This window comes from Mustela nivalis (genome assembly GCF_964662115.1).
Source record: "Mustela nivalis genome assembly, chromosome: 18".
Taxonomy (NCBI): domain Eukaryota; kingdom Metazoa; phylum Chordata; class Mammalia; order Carnivora; family Mustelidae; genus Mustela; species Mustela nivalis.
In genome coordinates this window covers 7815461-7831867 of record NC_139037.1, presented here as the reverse complement: position 1 = coordinate 7831867, position 16407 = coordinate 7815461, and the positions used below count along the sequence as shown (strand labels likewise).

Sequence of the window (16407 nt, the reverse complement as noted above, 5' to 3'; positions counted from 1 at the left end):
GCTGTGTTGTACAACTGAAACTAACATAATGTGTCAACTGTACTTCAACAAAAAGTGTTTTCAAAAAAGTCATGAAAATGGGGGGAATAAACAGGAACAAGCATTCCCGTGTATTATTTCTCTCTTATTTACTGTGAAGTCTAATAACAGAGTGTCCACGAAAACACCTAATGACCGGCAAACAGTAGTCCTCTGGTACATGATTGTTAAAACTCAGAAATGCAGAATCTGGTCCTTGTAATTCACATTCCCATTGCTTTGTCTATAAGGGCACTTTAGTATCTCTTGTTTTCTTATACTTCTTCCCAGCGCACAGAACAACTGTGCGCACACAGTAGGCACTTAATACATTATTCTAAACAAGATGACTAAAAGGATTCTGTCGTCAAATGCTTACTGTGCACCCACTGTGTCCCAGTACTTAGGCCAAACACCAGGGCCACAGGAATGAAAGTATGATGGTTCTTGTTCCTGAGAGCTCTTGACCATTGAGGAGGTGGGTAGGTGAAGGTCACAGAGAGCAGAAATATAAATAAATACCGACAATAATGTGCAGTTTCTTAAGAGCATGGCTTGAGAACATGTGAATCAGAGTCGCCCAGAGCATGTGTTAAAAATACAGACCCCTCCATTGCGGCTGACTTGTGGAACCAAAATGGCCAGCAGATGGGCCCTGGGAATCCTGTTTATTTTTTATTATTATTATTATTATTATTTTATCAGAATCCCCAATAACTCTCATTTGCCCTTCTGCTTAGAAACCCTGGCAGACAAGCATGCTGAGAACTGTGTTGGAGTTACTGCAAAGTTCTGTGACAGGTATAGTCAGCCCCCAGGGAGCTCAGGGAAGCCCTCTTAGGAAGGGGCCACTGGAGCTGTGGTTTGAGAGGTGAGGAAGAGATTGCAGACGAGGAGAGGCAGAAGGACGCCCAGCCAGAGGGGAAGGCACAGACACCAGAGAGTTCCCCACGGTTCCCGAGAGAGCGAACAGAGGAGGTCTGGAAGAGAAGAGGAGACAAGTCAGTACAAGGAATTCAGACTATAAAGTATATTTTGCAAGCAGATAACACAACTGGATTTTTTAAGGTTTCAGTAAAATGAGTTGCAAAGTTACCTTAGTTTCAGGTGTATGACGTATTGATTCAATATTTGTATACACTGCAAAATGATCTCAATCAGTCTAGTTAACTTTGGTCATCACACTTAGTTACAAACTTTTTTTTTCCTTACAGTGAAAACTCTTAAGATCTATTCTCTCCGAAACTTTCAAACGTGCAATAGAGTATTACTCGGGTTTGGTTTCTCTGTTAAGAATAATCGTGCGGCACCTGGGTGGTTCAGTTGGTTAAGCCACTGCCTTAGGCTCAGGTCATGATCCCAGAGTCCCAGGATCGAGTCCGGTATCAGGCTCCCAGCTCCATGGGGAGTCTGCTACTCCCTCTCACCTTCTCCCTCTCATGCTCTCTCTCTCTCTCTCAAATAAATAAAATTTTAAAAAAAGAACAATCACGTGGATTAATTCAAATACATTTAAAACACTGAATTGACAGACGTGCAGACCGATGTAGGACTGAGTGTGTTTTGGCAAATGCACCCAAGGAGCCCAGAAAGCTCCCTGAACAGGATGTGCAGGCCCAAGAGGTGCTGAGAAATGCACGGGCATGGCCGTTGGAGCTGAGATCTACATCGACACGAGCGAGAAACTCAGACGGAAACAGGGGAAGGCACTGCGAATCCATGAACAAGTTATTTATTTGTTTGTTTGTTTGTTCATCTATTTATTTGCGAGATCACATGGGTGGGGGTGGGTATGCGGGGGCAGAGAGAAAGAGGGAGAGAGAATCTTAAGCAGGCTCCACACTCAGTGCGGAGCCCAGCTTGGGGCTCGAGCTCCTGTCCCCGAGACCATGACCTGAGCCGAAATCAGGAGTCAGATGCTTAACCGACTGGGCCTCCTTGGAGCCCCGTGAATAAGTTTTTTAAAGTACTATTTATCTGCATGTTTAAATTCCTTTCTTTTCATGCTGCCTCTGAATCCAACCTCTTGTCCAGCGCTCCATATTTTTTTCTGGCTAAAGACCAGGCATGAGGTGCGTCAGGCGCATGCTCAGGGTGGGGTGGCCTGGGAGAGGCAGGATTTGGAGATGGGCCTAGGTGTCCAGGATTTGCCAGTCATAACCCTGTGGCTTTGCCCAGGTTCTAGACCCTCCCAGAGTCTTAACTTCATCTTGTGTGAATGATGTAAATATTAGGTGTGGATAGGAACAACAATTTCCCAGGGCCATTTCAAGGACTGACTGGTAGGAAGCAAATAAAGAGCAGGGCATGCAGGGGGTAGGGGGTGCGTAGGGAAGGACAGGGAATCATGGGAAGCGGTGGCAGTGATACCATCATAATGAGAACATTTCTTTCTTTCTCTCCCCCCCCCCCCACAAGGATAGCATTTCTTTATTCCCTGGGGAGATGAGCCTGGAGGCTTCCCAACCACATTTTCACTTAGAAGAATCTGGCCTGGAAATAACCGAAACTGGGAGGATCCCCTCCCAAAAGCTGGGTGTCGAGTGCACCCACTTTGCTCAGGATGCAACAGACACGGTCAAGGCCCCTTGCTCTGGAGACTGAGCGCAGGCATCTACAGAGGGTGACCAGCAGGAAGCAGGTGCAGTGTGTGACCTCTGCCAGCTTCGAGTTGGCTTCCTGGCTCCTGCCCCTCTCCTGGGAGGTGCCCCTCTCCTCCTGGGAAGATGGCAGGAGGGGCTGGGCCTGGCCCTTGAAAGCCCTTCACGGAGTGGCATTTGGAGCGCCTCATCCTGGCTGACTCACAGCTCGGGGCGGGGCACGGTGTTGGGGCTGGGTGTTCCAGGGCAAGTTGAGCCTGTCGTGACAGAGCCCCCAGACTCAGAGCTGAGTCACCCCTTGCATGTCCTCAGCCCCCCTCCCGGACTCTCCTCCCTTTCCAGTTTCTCTTCTGGACCTGATCATGCTCATTCTGGGAAGGCATTAGGCAATGGATTGCCCGAATACTCAGTACAAAGACAGCCCAAGAAGAGTTAAATAATTATCCCAGGAGTCAGGCAAGTTCTTGACTCGGAGAACCAATAATACTCTGGTGTTTGCTGTACACAGACTTTGAAATGGGTTGGGATGGGGGGGGGGAGGATGACAGACGGGGTGGCCACTAAATCCTGTGTGCCTGGAACAGCCCAGTTTTAAACTGAGGAGTCCAGGAAGCCTCTTTGTCCCTGGCAAACAGGGGAGCTGGTCTGTAAAGGGACAGGGTGCTAGAGAAGACAGGAGTCTGTGCCCAGAGTTGCTGACTGGTGAGGACGTGCTGGTACCTGATATTTCAGTGTGTGAGTGTTTGCAGTGTGCCTGGCACCACTGTGTATTCCCTTGTGTAAGCCTCATAGCAGTCCCAGGAGGCAGGTACTGGGATGGTCCCCATTTTGCCAATGAGTAAACTGAGTCACAGGAGGGGTGAGTAACTCTCGGAGGTTGCAGGGGTGGGGAGCACTATTGTCAGCATGCAAATCTCAGCAGTCTGGGTCCAGACGGAGCACAGTCTGAATTTACTGCCTAGATTAGTAGACACACAGACACACAGACACACACACACACACACACTTAGATGCAGACACACAGGCAACACACACACACACACACACTGGGGTTCCCCATGGCACAGTGCTGCAGGAAATCTCATTTCCAAGAAGCCCGGCCGAGCAAGGGAGAAGAGCTAAAAAGAAAGAAGCTGGAATCCTCTCACTGGTCTTCTGAACAAGACCAAAGAGAACCCAGCGCAGGAACAACCTTTCCTAAAAATGCTGTCTCTCACCATTCCTTGCACCTAAATGCACAGCTACTCTGAATCCTCCCCTTCTAAACCTGCAAAGCCTTCTTCCCATTCTCCCCTTCCTCTCCATCTCCCTTTTCCTTTTTAAAAAACTCCCCCTTTTTTCCCCTTTCCCCAGCTCCCCTAGAACAAGGCCCCCCAGGGGCTGCCCTCACTAGCCACAAAGTAGTCCTCACAGAACTTCTCCTCCAGTCTTGCCACAACTCCGGCAGGGGAGACAGACCCTTCTTGGGCCGTCAGACAGGAGGAGTAGCTAGGGAGTAGGAAAACAGGGAGCCCTGCGCATGACACCAGCCTGGTCCCCCATCTCTGATGCCGCTTCCTCCCCACCCCTGGCTGAGCCACGGACTCCACACCCCAACCCTCCCAGAACCCTCGAGTCTTGGAAATCCTTTCAGACCACTTATCTGTGTCTCCATTTCAAATCCACCTGGTACACCCTGGTGTCTGCGCTGTTACTCCTGGTGTCTGACTTTCTGCAGAATCCTTCAAAGAAGTTTAGCTCATTTTGTTGACTTAGTGCTGAATTCCAACTCCTTCCTGGGCCAATGTTCTCAATCCCAAGTGTGCATTAGAACCAACCACTTGGGGATCCCCAACCACTTGGGGATCTTTTGTGACACACTGTTGTCGAGGTTCCTGTCACACCAGTTGACTCTGCCTCTACACTGGGTTCCCCAGTGGGTCTGATGCACAGGGATAACTGTGGAGTCTGCTTCACTCAAGCCATGGGTCTCACACAAGTGAGACCACTCACAGGGAAGTAAATTCAATAATAGTAACATCTCGTTACCCTGTACAATCATAACTGTCAGAGAATATATGCAGGAGGAACCTTGGTTCCCTTGCCATACGTTATTCGAAACCCTCTTGGATACCAGATACATTTGCAGGTGTTGGTGTTGCCAAGATTTACAGAACATGGGCTCGGACCTTGTACAGATACAAGCCTAGGTAGAGGACTGGGGCTGTGGACCACAGCAAGAATGAAACCATAGGCTCCAGGTGATGGTAGTCACCTGGTTCATGGGTCACAGGATCAGGAGAGAGAATACTTTATGGGTGCAGAGGACCAGCAAGATGAGTTGAGAATGACAGCCGTGCATCCCACCCACACAGAAAGGATCATGCTCATGCTTTAACCAATACGGCGTGTTGCACTGTTTTGGGGGCCAGCTCTGGGCTGGATACATGCCTCCAAGCAGTGGGTGAGACAGACAGCCCCCCGCCTAGTGCAAATGACAGACGTGGGAGATGAAATTGCATGTGCCATCATCATTATTACTAAGAAGGGCAGGGTATTATGGAATACTATGGAATGTGTCAGTAAAACAGGAACCGACATTTCAGCTGGAGCCTAAAGCATGAGTGATAGAGAACAGACACGTGTAAGAATAGTCATGCAGGGAGCAGGGTTACAAAGAAACAAAGACCCAGACAAGATTGTCATACTGGGCAGAGGGGGGAACCTGGCATCAGTATGTGAGGGAGGGGGCGAGGTGGAAAGGTGGACTGGGACCAGGGTCCATGGCTGAAGAGGCCGTGTGATGTAGCATTCAGGAGTTTGATGCCATTTTCTGCAGACAATACGTAACTAGACAGGAGAGGCTACTCTCACCATTCTTGGGAAGTCAACAAAAATTTAACTTTTTAAAAATCAGTGTTATAGGACAGCCTTCCCAAAATTTTTACAAAAGCATGAATTTGCTAAGCAATAAATAAATGATCACTTCTATTAACTCTTTATTAAATACACATCATGTGCTGAGTACTGGGCCCAACCCAGGCGATAAGAATCGGGGTGGTGGAGAAATAGCCCCTGTCTCAGGAGTTCAGATCCTCGCTGGGAGAAGAGGCTGACTCACCAGCTGACAGTAAATTCTCTAGTTTAAAGTATGTGGGTGTCCCAGAGCAGGCTGGGGACAGGGAGAACCATGAGATTGCTCAACAGGAAAGGTCTGAAGGACTGAAGGGCTCGGGCGGATGGCTCTAGGGATGTAATAGTTGAGCTCAAATCTGAAAGTGGTGAAGACGTGGGCCACACGTTGGGTGTGGGTGTTGTGGGTGATTGTGGGTGAGTTCTTGAAGCAGAGCATAGAGTTCAAGGGTGTGCTGGCTGAACTGAGAGCCACCCTCTTCCCTGTCTCCTCTTTTCTCCTTCTTTCTTTTTCCATATCCCTTTTTATACCCTTATTTTGAGAAAATTGTAACCCCACTATGTGGTTTTAAGAAATAACACAGAGATTCTGGATGTTATATCTGGTTCTCTCACCTGGTTCTCCCCTTTTCATATTTTGTTTAATTCCAATAAAGTATCACGGTCAGGAAACTGAGAGTACATTGATTCTCTGCCCCTCCCATCTTTTTTTTAAGGAGAATAAAATTGAACATATAAATAGTAAGAACAATCACTTCATTATCAAAGAACCCCAGCATCAAGAGTAACTAGTTTTCCTCCCTCAGACAAATCTTTATGTCTCTCTGAGCAAAAGTCCATATGTGCATAACATATGTATGCATATATGTAAATAAGGAAAAATGATACACACATATATATTATTTTATAGCATATTAAAATGTCTAACTCAAATTTGGAATTGTTACATTATTAACGAACAAAAATGACTTGTCTCTAAGAAGAAAAAAAACCCTAACTCTAGCTTTCAATAGAGTATCTGCAATAGGATATTAAGTTAGAAGTATTTGGGATGGGGAGCTTGTAATAATTATGTTGAAGAACTCCCTTGATTTTGAGAAAAAAGTGGGCAGGAATATTTTTTCCTTTTTATTTGGTTCCAGTTTGGCCCCGGAACACTCATCATTTTATAACAGTTGCATGTGCTATCCTTCCACCATCATTTCATTAGTGTCTTGCTTCCATCAGGATTTTTGAAATAGATTTCAAGGAAGTAGAAGTCAATGCAATGCCTATTCTAAAACACCAACATATTTTGCTTCTTTCTGTAGGTTCAGATTCTAAGTAAAGATACTGTCCTGCCATACAGGTAGTCCTATTTTCTGTCAGGAAGAAAAGATTGGAAAAGAGGAAGCAAAATGGAGATGTGAACTGATGCCCAGGAAAGCTACAGGATATTTATAAGGATCAAAAGTAATGTAACTTTTAATAATGCACAAACAATGCACACAGGTACTCTAACCAGAGCCGTGGTTATTTAGTACCAAGAGATGTTACTCACCAGGTGAGGTCCTTTACAAATAGCTTGACCAACATCTACAACAAAAATATGAACTATGCATCATTCAGGGCCATTTTCCAGGTGGAAAAACCAAATCTTAAGGGAAGAATGTAATTGGCTGGAAAGTCACAGAGAGTAAGAGAAAGAAGTAGTGAGTCAGACTCAGGTTGGTACAGCTCAAAACCTACTGATCTTTCCACCATATTGCCTTACGTTTACAGTTGATTTTTTAGATGACACATCACTGAGGACAAAGAGAATATATCACTTGGTGATCTGAGATAAAATCAAAGACGTCCAAGGTTGAATTGAAGCCAACTGATAATGAGACTTGCTTTGAGACAAAATGAGGATCTTTTGGTAACTTTTTGATCCTTAAATGTTAACTATGGATTTTTGTCCTTTCTCGGGTGGTTGAAAACTGCATGGATTTTGAAACAAAAATCTTAATTATAGATTCCCTTGGGCAGTTGTGAATGGTAAAATATGGGGACTTCCCTTACTGGCTCACATCTATCCTTCAGGAGAACGACACTCCCTATCATTATGCTTGACTCTGAAGAATGCTAGTCTTGAAGATTTTCCTCTCTTCCCATGAAGAGAGGAATCTGACCATGACTCCCACCCTCTACATTTACTTACATTCTTTGCAACAACCTCTTGAGGTAAATTCTAATATTACCCCATTTACAGATTAAAAAACTCAGAGAGGTGAGGAACTGACCTAGGGTCGCTCGAATAAGGAGTGACATATCAGGGACTGGAAACCAGGTCAGACTGTGCTAAAAGGAGCTGGCTAATGAGGACTTTGAAGCTAATCATGGCAAAAGATCCTCTCTAACCTCTACTTTTCTAGATAAAATGCCCCAGACCAGATCTTCTTCATATTTTCCTGGTTGGATGGCTATCAAATAGCCTTTCCAGCCCTCTCAAAGAATGTGAGCATTAGACTTCAGTTCATGTTTATTATGCCAATGACATATGTAATGGTACCCCTAACATGTACAGATAATCCTCATTATTCACACATTCCATATTTCCTAAAATTTATTTGTAACTCCAAAATCAGTCCTTGCAGTGCTTTTGTGGTCATCCGTAGACAAGTGTGAAGCAGCAAAATATTTGAGTTTTTTGATGCACATGTTCCCAGTAAGGTCAAACAAGGTGTTGCTCTGCCTCTTTATTTCACTCATCCTGTAAACATTGTCCTTTTCACAGTCTATTTGTTTCATTTTTCACATTTTTGTGCTTTTTTTATTGGTGATTTTGCTGTTTAAAATGTCCCCTAAGCATATAACTGAAGTGCTATCTAGAGTTCCTGAGAGCAAAAATACTAGATTAGCTTCACTCAGGCCTGAGTTATTGTGCAGTTTTCTGTGAATTCAATGTTATTGAATCAATAGTGTATGCTAAATAGCCTGATGGTTATGTATTAATCAGTTGATGAAAACATGACCAGAGGCTCGCAGGAACCTAAACCTGCATTTTCCCTAGGAGCAGTTGTTCAGTATTCACTAATTCAGCATTCATGATGACTTTAGACAAAATAACTACCAAGAATAATGGGAATCAACTGCGTATACAAAATCCTCTCATTGTTACAGTACCTATAAAATAAGAAGTGACAGGAAAAAAATCTTTGGATAGTAGGATACTATTAAATTATGACTTATCCATACAATGAAGTTATATACAGCCATGAGAACTAAGTGGTCAGGATAACTAAAAATTATCTTTCCCCAGGTAGAATGGGCAAAATTAACAAGACAGTAAACAACAGTTGTTGGAGTGGATGTGGAGAGAGGTGAACCCTCTTAAACTGTTGGTGGGAATGCAAGTTGGTGCAACCACTTTGGAAAGCAGTGTGGAGATTCCTTAAGAAATTAAAAATAGATCTTCCTTATGACCCTGAAATTGCACTACTGGGTATCTACTCCAAAGATACTGATGTAGTGAAAAGGAGGGCCATCTGTACCCCAATGTTCATAGCAGCAATGGCCACAATCACCAAACTGTTGAAAGAGCCAAGAGGCCTGTCAACAGACAAATGGATAAAGAAGATATGGTCCATATATACAGTGGAATATTATACCTCCATCAGAAAGGATGGATATCCAATTTTTGTAAGAACATGGACAAGACTGGAGGAGATTATGCTGAGTGAAATAAGTCAAGCAGAGAGAGTCAATTATCATATGGTTTCACTTACTTGTGGAGCATAAGGAACAACATAAAGAACATTAGGAAAAGAAAAAGAAAAGTTAATTGGGGGAAATCAGAGGGAGAGATGAACTATGAGAGACTGTGGACTCTGAGAAACAAACTGAGGGTTTTGGAGGGAAGGGGGGTGGTGGGATAGGTGAGCCTGGTGGTGGGTATTAAGGAGGGCACGTATTGCATGGAGCACTGGGTGTGGTGCATAAACACTGAATCTTGGAACACTGAAAAAATAAAAATAAAATAAAAATAAAAATAAAAAATTATCTTTGTGTAATGCAAATGGAAGGGATGGGAGCAGAGTATTCAACTATGTAAATCCCATGTTTCAGAATTTATATATATTATATATATATAATATATATAAATAGCTATATATATATATTATTATATATATTGCTCATAGCAGCAATGTCCACAATAGCCAAAATGTGGAAGGAGCTGAGATGCCTTTCAACAGATGAATGGATATAGAAGATGGGGTCCATATATACACTGCAATATTACTCAGCCATCAGAAAGGATGAATACCTAACAATTGCATTGACATGGATGGAACTGGAGGAGATTATGCTGAGTGAAATAAGTCAAACAGAGAAAGACAATTATCATCTGATTTTACTTATTTGTGGAACATAAGGAATAGGATGGAAGACATTAGGAGAAGGAAGGGGAAAATGAAGAGGGGAGGATAAGACCAGGAGATGAACCATGAGAGACTACAGACTCTGGGAACCAAACTTGTGGTTTTAGAGGGGAGCGGGGTGGTGGAATGAGTGAGCCCAGTGAAGGATATTAAAGAGGGCACATATTGCATGGAGCACTGGGTGTTATATGTAAGCAATGAATCATGCAACACTACACCAAACATTAATGATGTACTGTATGGTGACTAACGTAGCATAATAAAAAAATTATTAAAAAGAGAATTTAGTAGAAAAAGAAACTTTAAAAGATAATAGTAACAAGTATTGGTAATATCAGCTTGTAAGGACTCCAACAATTTTTTTTAAAAAATGAAGGTTGAACCACCACATTAATAGCTATGAAATCTGGGGTGCCTGGGTAACTCAGTCAGTTAAGTGTCCAGCTCTTGATTTCAGCTCAGATCATGATCTCAGGGTGGTGGGATCAAGCCCTGGTTTGGGCTCCATACTCGGGTGGGAGTCTGCTTGAAGATTCTTTCCCTCTGTTCTCCAACCCAAATTGTGTGCACACACGCACACACATTCTCTTTCTCTCTCTCAAAAATACATAAATGAAATTTTAAAAAATAAATGCATACACATGAAACCGACTTAAAAGGAAAATTTCATTGGGGTCATCTTTGTGTAATGTCCTGGTGGAAGTTATGAAGTGTCTTCTTTATAATTTTTAGTATTTTAAAGTTGATTATGCTATCTGTATTTAACTTATAATCACAAATGGTTAAAATTGTTTTACCTTTTGATACTCACACATTGTTTATAAATGGGTCTAGCCCTTTTGGAATAACAGACAGATACATCAGGCACCAAAAAACATTGGCCTGTTAATTTATACTTTAAGGAAATAAATGGAATGTAAAAAAATTAGGTGCATAATGAAGTTTATTACACGTATATTTTATTCAAGAAATGCATCTGAAGCAAATTAATGGACAAGACAGTGGTATGAGTCAGGAATATTGCAACATGAACACAATGAGATAACATGTAGCTATTATGTACTGTGTATTTAAGAAATAGTTAATTAGCACTTACTATGGGTTAGGGATATAACAGTGAGCAAGAAAATGAGACATTAAGGAACTTCTGTTTCTGCAGAAGGAAAGAGATATTGAAGACACACACAAAACACCAATCAGTGTTGAGAAGGATGGCCCTTTTGTGATTAAAGAGTGAGTATTGACCAAGTGAGGGAGTGGGGGTACTTAGATATTTCCCCAAGGAACATGTGAGTAAGCTAAGATGTGATGTTTATTATGACTCTGAAGACAGATGGATGGAAGATCTATAAATAAAAATAAGACTTGTACTATAATTACAATATGTAAATATACATGTGTAGACACAGATAGAAAGGAATTTGCAAAAAAAAAAAATGGAAGCAGGTCTATTAGGATGGTGAGAGAGTGGGCAGTTGCTTTTTTCTTAAAATGAGTTTTCATGTTCTTACAGTATTTTTATAGTTAAAATTTTTAAATGCGGTCATTTATTACATTTTTATTTGATCCAATTATGCTTTTACATATTCAAAATCACAAATTTATATTCAAAATAATATTTTAATAGTCTGAGTTGGTTTGTTATGTTATTATCTCTCCATATAAATGTTGTATCTTAGGGCTTCAAATAAATATTGAGCAATTGTTCCAGGTTAAAACGTTCTTATTCCTTCCCCTACCATCAATCAAATGTTCATGTTTTTTGTTTTTTTCTTTCCAACTTCCCTTCTATTCACGGTTTTATTTGCTTCTCATATCAGAGTTAAAGACTGAAAATATATCAGTGGTATAATAAGGTTAAACCTGACTCTATTCAATTCCTCTCCACTAAAAGAATCAAATGATTTTCTTAAAAAGAAAATAAGAAATACACATCATACTGCTTGTCCAATCATAACAGATTGATACATTCAGCACCTTGCCCAGACTTTACATTTTGTGGTCTTGGTCCCTTCCCCAGTGGAACACAGCAGTGGTGGAGAAGACAAAGGGCTTGCAAAGGTCATACAATACCCAATAAAACAAAGAGCTGGTAAAGGTCATACAAAACCCACTTACAGGGTGAGTTTCTATTCCAGTGTTCTGGAAAGAGAGCTCAAGTTCCCTTGTACCAAACACTGCTTCCCTATAGGAGTCTGGGGTAAGGAGAGCTTAGAGTGGGACCCCAGCCCACCCCCAAGCATAAGCAGGGTAAATTAATGCATTTCAAGCCCAGACAAACTACTCTTCTTTGTGGAAACAAGAATATCTGGCAAAGGTTCCATCTAGGCAGCTCCCCTATTCTGATCACAGTGCTGAGCCTGTGCCTCCTCGTGGACAGTGGAACGTCTACACAGAGTATGATGCAGGCCACCCATGACTTTATCATCATCTGCAGCAGCTGTGACTTCTAGGGCATCTCGAGGCTCTGAGACCTGACCAGACAGTTCAAGACTAAATCAAACTTCCAAGGATGTGAAGGAAAGAACACTGGTTTACCCTCTGACGGACCATCTCACCATCTCCCTCTTCTCTAATTTCTTCTCTCTCCTCTCCCTCTGCTTGCCCCACCAACTTGGTCCTCCCCAGCTCTGTCTTTGTTTTTTTTTATTTTGTCTCACAAGAAAGGACCTTTCTTTTGGTTCCTCTGATGGTTCTCTGCAGCCATTCATTCCCTCCTTTCAGGCTCAGTATAAATCCTTTCTTGGCCCATCTCTTTAAATGGGAAAACTGGTAACACGGCATTAAAATGTTTGCTACTGATGGGTCTACTGTATGAGAAACCCCACTCCCACATTACAGCAGGTGCCAAGCCTCATCACACACACACACACACACACACACACACACACACAACCAAAGCACTGAGCTAAGACCCATAGGCTTGAAGGCGTTATTGGACTATTCCCTGGTTCCGCACAGCTTCACTTTGAAGAGGGAGCTATTATCCTTCCCCTTAGGAAGCTATTATCCTTGCCCTTAGAAGTGAGAGAATGGAATTAAGAATGTAGCCCAAGTTGGTCTGTATCTGGGGTCATGGGAAGGCAGAAAAAGGGACACTTACAAGGGACTCAAGACCTTTCCCCAGAGATTTCAGGGCACCACGCAAGTGCTCTCCCTTAGAGAGGTTTTCTCTAGCCTTAAAGCAGGGTCTCTATGCTGTTCTCTTAATTCATTATCCTGCCTATTTCTTTTCTGGAACTTAACCACACATAAAACTTCACTTTTGTATTCAAGTTAAATATATATTTAATTTGTTTGCTTGTTTACATTCTGTCCCTACCATCTCTGAGAATGCAAGCTCCCAGAGGGGAGAATAGATGTCAAATCTGTTGTGTACCATTTAATCCCCAGTTCCCAGAGCAGTGCATGCTGCCTGGGACATGTTCAAAAAATATTTGTTGAATAAGCACATGATTACATAAATGAAACTAATTTTTTTTAGTATACCCTATGTGGTGCTTGAATGAAGGCTTCCAAAGTTAAAGACAAACAACTTTTTTTAAAAAGCAAACACATGACCTGAGACTTAATGATCAAAGCCAGCATGAGCCATGCATAACATATTTCAATGATATGAAAGAAGAAACATTAATAAAAATAATGACTGAAAAATATTTTTATAGTATGACATTTTTAAAAAGCAAAAATAAATCTGTGGACCAATTTTAGCAAGATGCTTTATTTAACCCCACATATCCAAATTACTTTTAATTCAATACATGGTCAATATTAAAGAATTACTGATGAGTTCTTTTGCTTTGTTTGGAGTGTGTATTTGAAACCCAGGGTGTGTTTGACATGTAAGCAATCTCCACTCCAATTGGCCCACTTCAGGTGCCCCTTTGCTACACATGGCTATGGTTTCTGGGGTGGACAGCACAGCGGCTCTAGCAAAATCTTTTCATTTTTGACATCAGGACCCTGAGCCAAAGAGGGCTAGGGACTGACCCATAGCCAGGCCACACGGAGTCTGTTCTGACCAGAGGCCAAAGCTCTGAGTTCTCATTCCTCATGTTGGGTACAACTCACCTCTCTAGAGTCCCTACTGAGTAGCAAGTGCCAGAACAAGCTCTTTGCCGGAGCTGCCTGGGTTGGGACCAAGACCTCCTTGTAGTTGTGTAAACCTTGACTAAGTTATTTACTCCAATGGGACTCAGTTTCTCAGATGTTAAAGAGGATCCTTCATAATGACCCAGAATGAAGTTATCCTAAAAATTATAATTAAGATAAACCCACGTCATGGGATAAATTACATCTCCCGAAAAGATGTGTTTAAGTCCTTACCCCCAGTATCTCAGAAGTTCTTGAAAAATTAGGTCACTGAAGATATAATCATTAAAGTGTGGTTATTCTAGAGTAGGGTACATCCTGCCATTCAGTATGACTTATGTTCTCAGGAATAGACAGAAGACAGAGACAGGGACACACAAGGGAGAGCTCATGTGACCAGAGAGGAGAGGCAGAGATTGGAGTGAGGTACCCATAAGCCAAGGATTGCTGCTCACCACCAGAAGCTAGAAGAGGCAAGGGAAGATTCTTCTTAGAGTCCCAGTGGGGGCACAACCCTACTGACACTTGGGTTTCAGACTTTTGGCCTTCAGAACTGTGAGAGAAGAGATTTCTGTGAGTTCAAGCCACCTAGGGTGTAGCAATTTGCTACAGCATCCTTCAGAAATGAATACACCTATAAATGATTTGCCAGATAAAATACAGGATGCCCAGTTAAACTCTGATTTCAGAAAACAAAAACAAAAAAATTCGTTAAGTATGTCCCATGCAGTGTTTGAAACATACTTATACCTAGTGAGTGCCCTGAGTTTCTATTTTCTAAATGCGGCAATCCTACCCATCAACTATTTCACAGTGTGCCAGCCACAGCTTTATGAGGAGAAGAAATATATGGATATACACATGCTCTGTGTGCAGGATATATATATATCCTATAGACATCCTAATTTTTTTAGGTATTCACGAATGGATGTTGCAATATTCGCTTTAGCACTGAGTGAAATCAGAACACCAACACAATCTGACAAATAAAAATGAAATCCAATTGCCACATAACTAAGGGCTCATGGAGCAGCTCTCTGATTCCTCGGGGCTCTGCGAGGTCCAATTTCATCACAAGTGGGCTGCTCCACGTGCATGCCCCAGCATGGTGTGAGGGCTGCATGTCTGGGCAGGCCCCGCTGCCTTGGAAAACCACTGTGTCCCAACAGCCCATGCCTCCAGCACTGCTAGTATGTGCCCTTCCCAAATGCTCCCATTCGCTCCTCCCGCTGGAGTTGCAGCCTGGCTGTGACAAGCTCTGTCAATTTTAATGGCCAAGCAGATGTTATCAATGTCTGGGAGATGCACCCATCAGTCTTTCAGTGGCACGAATGGGGGGAGACTGTTTCCTTTTCCGTCTCCTCCTTCTCCACCCCTTCCCGACCCCGGGCCTGTGGGCTTCCTGCCATTCATCCAGAGAAGGCTGCTCTTCCCACAAGACAGTGGGGGCCTTTGGGCCAACATGATCTTCGCAGGCGGAGATAAACCAGGCTGAATATTGATGATCCTGCTTTTCGGGAAGAGCAGATTCTGGGTGTGCTAGGTTCAGGAAGTTGACCAAAAAAAAAAAAAAAAAAAAAGAGGGAAAAAATGAAGACGCAGATGTTTCTGGGATGTGCGTGTGTTTGTGCATGTGCATTACAAATAACCACTTAATTTTGTAGATTTGAGATTCTTCCCCGGGCTTGATAAATCCTAGTATTAATGGACAATCAACCCTGCCGACAGTTATTGAGAACAGACTACATATCCAGACTAGATGCTGGTGATCCAGGAGTGAACAAGAAGGATTAACCCTGCTCTTTAGGAAGCTGTCCTAGCACTGGAAGGAGACAAAGAAGAGGAAAGCAAAAGTTGACTGCTTTAAAAGTTGTCTATCGTAATTCCTGGGGAGGAAATGCCTACAGTGAAGAGACTGACGGGAGCAGGGACATCTACTCTAGGAAGGGACCCCTGAAGAGGTGGCATGAAAAGGAGTCCTCCCCCAAGAAAAAGGAAACAGCCACGGGAAGTCAGTTGTGAGCCTCAGAGGATTTCTCTAAAGGCTATCAAGCTTTGCTTCAGAACTTCACTCTAGAAGCCTCTGAAAGAGCTGGGGTTTGTAAGAGAATCATGCTCTAAGCCACCCATTGCATGGGATGAGTACCCTTCTCCTCTCTGCATCTAGAACGTTCTGGAACTTGCTCAGTTTAGCACCTGGGAGCAGGTGGCATGACATAAGCATGGACTTCTATTTCCTTCTTTTCTCTTTTCCTACATGATCTACTTAACCCAAACGACAGTGGCAGAAGCCTGCCAAAACTCATATTCCCAGGTTTTTCAGAGGAAGAAAAACTATTGTGGGACCCCAAAAGCCACTTGAGGACCAGAAGAGGAAACACACACACACTCACACACACACA

General features: G+C 42.8%; 1 long non-coding RNA gene across 1 annotated transcript in view; it reads right to left on the bottom strand.

Moving 5' to 3' along the window:
* Window positions 1–827: 827 nt before the first annotated feature.
* The window catches only part of LOC309853223, a 572893-nt gene continuing 557313 nt past the window's right edge, over window positions 828–16407 (bottom strand). Inside the window, exon 7 of the long non-coding RNA XR_014305583.1 lies at window positions 828–998. This is a non-coding gene — a long non-coding RNA (uncharacterized lncRNA). The remainder of the gene's footprint in view (window positions 999–16407) is intronic.